The sequence below is a fragment of the Pundamilia nyererei genome, unplaced genomic scaffold (assembly GCF_000239375.1).
Source record: "Pundamilia nyererei isolate P.nyererei 1_Seehausen unplaced genomic scaffold, PunNye1.0 scaffold00017, whole genome shotgun sequence".
NCBI classification, from domain to species: Eukaryota; Metazoa; Chordata; class Actinopteri; order Cichliformes; family Cichlidae; genus Pundamilia; species Pundamilia nyererei.
The window spans coordinates 3,877,662-3,884,917 of NW_005187418.1; the positions used below are offsets into that span (position 1 = coordinate 3,877,662).

General features: G+C 40.2%; 1 protein-coding gene across 6 annotated transcripts in view; it reads left to right on the plus strand.

The window, feature by feature from the left end:
* The first annotated feature begins 2,268 nt into the window (after positions 1-2,268).
* tanc2b (tetratricopeptide repeat, ankyrin repeat and coiled-coil containing 2b) overlaps positions 2,269-7,256 on the plus strand; it is a 163,639-nt gene continuing 158,651 nt past the window's right edge. For all 6 annotated transcript variants that reach the window (XM_013908992.1, XM_013908993.1, XM_013908994.1 and 3 more), the window contains exon 1: positions 2,269-2,751. The gene's annotated coding sequence lies outside the window, so the exon portion shown is untranslated. The remainder of the gene's footprint in view (positions 2,752-7,256) is intronic.

The following is a 7,256-nucleotide window of genomic DNA, read 5'->3' on the forward strand; positions in this document are numbered from 1 at the left end:
TGTCATGTTTTTCTGTAAAGTGTCAAGTGTGGTAGAAAATGGTTGCTTTCTCTCTTAAAGACTGCTTAAATAGCCCTGACTGCAGATTTCTGGAATGATGCCGAGAATATGCCCCCCAATATTAATCCAATCGAGACACAAAATAAATCGAGTTCTTACAAAGAAAAACCCCTTTGTGATATTATTAAACATGACAGCAGTACCTCAGACATGAGCAGGTCTTGTTTTACTCACTTACTAACATTTTCAGTTCATACTGCCATAAAATCTTTTGTGGTAAACTTCATTATCAGTGGCACATGCAAACACGGTGTTATGATCTCAGTCTGCAGCGGAACAATATAACCTCTCAAAACAAGGACTAGTAAGTCAGTATCAAGGCTTCGTTCCCCCCCCCCCCCACATAAAAGGCCATTTTCAGTTTGCATTCACAATGGTTATTGCTGGTTTGTTAAATAATGCATAAGACCTGTTGCCTTATCGTCTTGTTTTTAGTCAAACTTAATAAGAAAGCAGAGATTTTTTGGCTTATTAAAATCATCAAAGATCATGTGACATGTTTTGAATGTGATGAAAGACAGAAACTGCACTAAGAACCTAAAGTCAAATGAGCAAGTGACATTTTCAGCAGGTTATTTCTCCCCAACAAAAAGACCTGGCCTGATATGAGTAAATATGTGTGCAAAAGTGATAAGAATGCCTTTCTGGAATATATCATTTTGTATTTTAATTAATTACTCGGTTCATGAATTTCCACGATAAATTCATGCAGAAAAGGTACAAACTGGTGCCTAAACATTTACTATGACTCAGCAAATTCAGTATCAGGAATCCCCAAATAAAACCTCTCCCCATACAATTAGATGAAAGAGAACATCTTTCTTTTATCACCAGCTACACAGCTGAAATTTGAACACAGTTAGGTGTTCAAACGGGATATACATATACAAACCTGGTTTTAATGGGTAATAGAAGCTAATATTACATTTCTTGAATGACCTTGCCAAAACCCCTACCTCAACCCTACTGAAAAGTGTGTGGACTATGCTTAAAGGTTGGATCCATACAATGAACCCAGGCCGTTTAAATGAACTCTTGCAATTCTGCCAAGAAGAGTGGTAAAATATTCAGCTAGAATTTTATATCAGAATCTTGTTGATGGCTACCAAAAGTGTCCCGCTGAGGTGCAACTCGTTGAGGGAAATTTCAGGAGGTATTTGCTTTAACCCTATGTGTGCCTTGTGTTTATTTCTCTAACACTTGTACTAATTGTACTTCTACTAGTCTTCTCTTGGTTGTTTTTACTAATTACTGTACAAGATACATTTTAAATAGTGACATGTATTCATGTCCATGAAGCCTGACCAGTGTTGGAAATGTGTTTTCTCCACTAGAATAGGCCTAAATAAAAAGTTATTCAAGTCAACTGATTCAATTTCACGTGAAGTGATTCAAATTCAAAATGTCAATGCAATTATTCAAGTTGATAAATTAAACATTCGATATAAATGATTCAAACGCTCCATCTAGTAATTCATTTTCAGTGTCCGGAGGCATGCATTTTTTTGCCCATCTATTTGCCCTTTACAGTTACATGACTAAATAAATAAATAAGAAGCAGAAAAACAAGATAATCAATCTCCCAAACATTTAAACGTTGCACTAAATGTTTCTCTTTCTGTCTAAAATATGCCTTCAGCATACACTGCGTTTGACTTCACTTTTTTTTAAAGCTCTGAATAGATTTAGATCGATTTAACTTGTAGCTTTATGCCACAATCAAGCGCTGTGTAGAGTTAATTTTACCCCATTTGTTACTCTGGCTGATAGACCTGTTCCTTCATTGACTGATGGAAGAAAAGGATCAGGATAATGTCTGACACTTGCCTGCGTCTCCCTCCATCTATCATTTTAAATGTCAGATGCCATGGTCTTCTGGGGGAATGAATGGAGGTTTGATTGGCATCGACCTTGTTTCTCTTGAATAATTATGAATGATTTAGGTATTAGTGGCTCCTTTCAGCATAAATAATTCAGAACTGAGTTCAACCCCCCTCCCGCCGTATGTTGCTCCGGTGCTCAGTTTGTTCGCCTGGTTCAAGTTTTTTTTTAATGTATAATAAGATGGCACTAATCACAAACACCAAATGAAGATTTTCCAAGCACATTTTAATTTTGGTTTAAGCGCTTCCTGAGGTCCTGAGACCGTTGAGGTTTTTACTTTGAAAGGCACAGCCGGATGTGGTGTACTTGATGAATCGGGCTGACTTGATGCAGTGGTAGGCAGGGCATCGCTCCATGTTGCGGCGCTGCGTGGCACTGGGCACTGACTGTCTCACTGCTCCACACGCACACATACACGCAGATACGCATGACTTTAGTTGTGAATGGCCCAGACGCTTGACACGCTGGGTGGGCGAGAAGCAGCCGTGAGTCTGGCTCTGCTACCTGCTGCAGACCGAGCTTGCGCCGGGAGCACCCCGGGGTGTCGCTACTGTGACTGCACCCTGCGTTTGGACTGAATGTGGCCGCTTTGATCGGTGCAGTTATTTTCGGAGTCACTCTCTGTAAGCTATTTCGGAGCGACTGGAAACGCGCAGACTGGTAATTTGGAGTGAGGAGCCGCACGGAGCGCTGCAGCAGCAGCAGCATCAGCAAGCAGACAGGGAACCGGAGCAACAGCAGCAGCAGAGAAGAAACGACTGTGATGCCAAAGCTGGTCAGAAAAACAAAGGTTCAAGTCTAGAAAAGGTAACCCATCCCTTTCAGAGCTGCACCTATTGCCATTTTAAAGTTTTATTATGTCTTGAATGGAAATGTCTTAGAAGTGTCATGCTCCTGCAGCAGCCGATCTATAACCTGTAATGCCAATACCTCTCAGCCGCTTACAGTGGAAGCCAAGCCATTCAAGTAAGCCAATAAAAACCCAGCGTAGTGTTTAATGAGATAGAGTTAGCTGTTCCTTTGTACTCACTAACAAGCAGCCCCCTACCCCGCAGCATATGTGATTCATTTACTTTAATATCAGAACTTTGAAGCACATTGTTGTTTTTTCCTCTAACATGAAATGATCTATTGCTTTAATATATTGATAGGCTTATCAGTTAAAGTCCAGGGAGAGGCACCACAGACCTTGCTCTCACTCTCTTTAACAGGGTGTATTGATTTTAAAAGTTAGGCCTATTATCTACTCAATTACACAAATATATTTATCTTGTATGGAGAGTAGATTACACACATGGCATCTTCTAACAGTCTCAAGGTATAAGGCGGTCGCCCACCCAGCCAGCAGGCTGTCCATAAAGCAAAGAGGTATATATGGAAGAAGCTGTTGTTACTTGTTCTATGGCTCCAGGCCAACACCTACTTCACAGCACAGCCTATTATCTGACATCTGGTCCTTCTCTACAGGGACTTATGTGGTAATAGTATGTTTCAGCAAAGGCAGCTAATCTGTGTAATGTCTGTTGTTTGGAAGGGGAAAACATTTATTTCCCTATGATCACCATTCAGCACCTTATGTGGAAGAAAGTAAGTCTGTTTTCGGTCGTGAAAACTTCAGATTTGTTGTTTCACAGTTTTACGGCTCTGATTTTAACACGGTGAAGATCTGTAAAGCGACAAAAAGCCTTCACGGAGGAAAATGTCATTTTTAGGCCATATAGTTTACACACAGTGTTACAATTGCAAGGCGTCGCTTTTATAGCGGCAGAGAAGTGCTGTGATAAAGCATTTATCAGAAAAATAGACTGCAGACTAGTAAGATTTGGTTCCAGCACTCATGGTTTTTGTATGAGGCTGCAGATGACTGCTGTCTCGCTGTGCTCTGCTATTCAAGTTCTTGGTTGTCAGCTCGACTCACCATAGATAAAAGACAGTCATCCTCAAAGCGTTCTCTCATCACATCAGCGACATGCGCTAGTTTTGCTTCTCTCCTGCTACCCCGCTCCTCACTCACATATGTGAGTTCACACACAGTGTGGCGGTTTTCCATTATGAGATCATGATGTTTTTTTTCTTTTTTTAGCCCACCAGCCCTAAACTTTTTTGTCTTTCCGTGCTTATCTCTCCCTGCTCGAAGGGGGGACTGTGGCAAAGCCTTGTTTTCCACAGTCCGAGCCAACACAGTCCCTCCGTTCTTCCTCACCGACCGGCCAAAGGTCAAAACAAAAAGGCTCTGCTGTAGCAAAACGATTTCTCTGCACCTTAAGTTGACACAAAACAGCCCTCAAGTCCTTCACTGAACTCAAGAATCATAAATAAAACCTGTGCTATGTCGTTTAATCAAACCTAACCCAAAGAGGCTCCCCTCTAAAACACTGTTAGCACAGTGAAAGTAATTTATTGTAAAGAGTTAATAATTTTCACATTTAGTGTATCATTAATCAATCGGCCATGCTAGAAATTGAATTTACACGGAAGATAAAATCCCAGTTTGCCTCTTATTTGCATCTTAGTGAATAATTCTTAATAGAAATGTGCTCACGAAAACACTAAACACATTAACGTGCTGATAGAGATGTTTACCTTCTTCCACTGCGCATCTGTCGGGTAGATGGCTTACATCCTGGTATTTAGAAATTGCTAACTATCCATAGAGGCTAAAACAAAAGGGTGGATTGTCAAAACATGTGATTTCATTGTATGTAAAACATGAATGGTAGTTTTGTTGGCTTGCATTGAGCGCTTTATATCTACATATGGTGAGTTTCCTCTTCCACAAAACCTGCCATACTGCACTGCTGTTTCTGTATAGTGTCCATATGTTCGACACACTTGAGGAGTGAGGGGTGACAAAGTGTTTTCAGTATGTGGATGAAATCCTCCACACTGGTTCATTTAATCTGAGAGATGTGTTTATACTGAATGTCCTACCACAACATGGAGTCATTAACATTAACCTGTTAAATATCCAGAATATGTGGAGTTTATGCATTTTGGACTCCGCCATTGCCGGTTCGAAACCCGGATGAAAAAGGAGAAGGGTTGGGCATGGGGTAGCAACCACATCCCGGGTGATGGGCAGTAGCAATATGCATTTTGGACCAATTTTAATGCAATTTCGTGACTTTAATCAATTAAAGAATGCTAACTTTAGCAGCCATCTTGACATTCATGCATGTGGCTGTTTTGAAGCCCTTTTCTAAATGAATCTCAATAATCTCAGGCACATAAAATGCATGTATGGTATTGCTTGTCAAACACAATAAAAACTGCCTCAGAAGACTTTGCCCTAAGATGATGTTTATATGGTTTCAGTTTTCCTGCAGTTATTGCTTTTACTACACATGTGCACAGCTTTACAAGCTGCGTTGATTGCTCAGTCCATTAGTACAACAAGAGTAGTATCTGCCAAGAACTCCACCCTCTTATCCAAATATGGTCACTTGAGGCTCTAAAACAGTAGTGCACAAAGGTTACGTTACCTTGGTTGCTGCCATCTTTTGTATACAGACTTTGGCTACATATGACTAACTCGGGTTTTTACTTTACTTTGCATATATAATAAGTCAGGCTCATATAACAAGTCCTTTTTTAAGCATCTTGTCCTTGTCATTGGGGTTTCATATCAGACTCTGTTGTAGGCTTGGACAAATAATACATCATTTTTGTTTAATTTGATGGACAGCTCAGTCATACAAATTCCTTTCCCCCCCATATTGACTCTAGTCTCAATGCATTTTAATGTAATTCAGCTGTGGGACATTTTTACAGAGGAGGTGAAATTGACTTCTTCATAACCAGAAAGCCTCTTTCTAGTAGAAGTGCGATTATCGATCTTTCCACCTAATCCCTCGGCTGAAATGCTTGAGCACATTCGTATTCTGTGGGTCAGTGAAAGTCAGACTTGGAAATGTAGAAAATCACTGTTTAAATCAGGAGAAGAGGCTAAGCGTGTACAAGGCCAAGCAGTGCTTCTTCATGAAATATTACACTGAATGTAGAAAACATTAGTGCAGAGCACCCCCTCCACAAGTACAGCTTTTCTTTATTTTACGATTTAGTAATGTATAGACATCTGACTAACTCCTGACTTTAAAAGAAGCTGGAGTTAATTAAGAGGCTTCTAACCGCCTGAGAAAGAATCGACTGTTCGACTGTGCTTTCAGATATGAAAAGGTCTGTTGTTTAATGAGGTAAAACGGCTCTTTTGATGTGCATCCACGAGCAAGCCAGACACTACTGGGTGTTGCTCTCTGAGTCTTATCAGCCCTGAAAATGTGAGATTGTTTCCTGTATGGGGAGTAAAGGTATCGTTCTCCGGGATGTTTTGATTCATTTCCCTGAGCTGTGAGGAAAAACGGCACTCTTTATGCTGCTGTAATCAGGAAAAGCAGTCAAGGAAACCGGGAAAGCCTTTTGGGAAAAAAATGCTTGGCTTTTTAGTTTTGAGTACACTGCCATTTATTTGTGTACTGTAGGATAAATGGCAGTGATCATCAGTTTGGGGAAAATGTAGTGTGAAGAGAATTAAAATTGATATTTTGGCTATAATTTATTTCCTTCTTAGCCAGTAACTCAATTTATGCCCCAAGAGTGGACAAGAAAATCATATTAGAAATGCAAGGCAAAGCAAACCACAGTGAGAGCATTATACACATTACTTTCCATAATGTGTATTCTTTGGGCTAATCTGTAACCGTCTGTTCAGTCTTCTTCTTTTCCCCTCTAACAAGGTTTCTTCTTTATTCAAATTCAGGGTGTTGCATTGCATTTGGGCCCCTCAAAGGTAATTTGCAACTATGAGTAATGTAAGTAAAACTGACTTGACTTTATACCTGCAAAAAACAGCCTTGGTGTCTCTGTGGATAAAGATATTCCAGATAGTTAGTAAAACACTCTGAAATTGGCTCATTTGGAAGAAACGACGGTGCACTGAACAAGGGACGGATTCTCCTCGGACATGTCCCTCATTTCAGTGTGGCCCTTTGATTATGTAATAATGATGCAGAAAAGGCGTCTCCTTAGCACTTTGTTCTTCCTTGTTAGTGACCAGTCTGTGAGGTAAGCCAGGCTGTTTCATCGTGGGCTTTCTGCTTTCCTGTCAGGAAAAACAGTGCTGCGCCTAGCTGTTGGAATCCTTTTGTCTGTACTTTTACTGGGAGTCAGTGACATTAATTGAGTTCCAATGAGGATAATTTGACTCTTTCTCACATTCACTGTAACAATTCGCTCTAAACAATGCAGGAAATTGTATAATATACTGTTGAATACGGTAAATACAGACACCTGGATGAAATGTAATGACTTAAAAT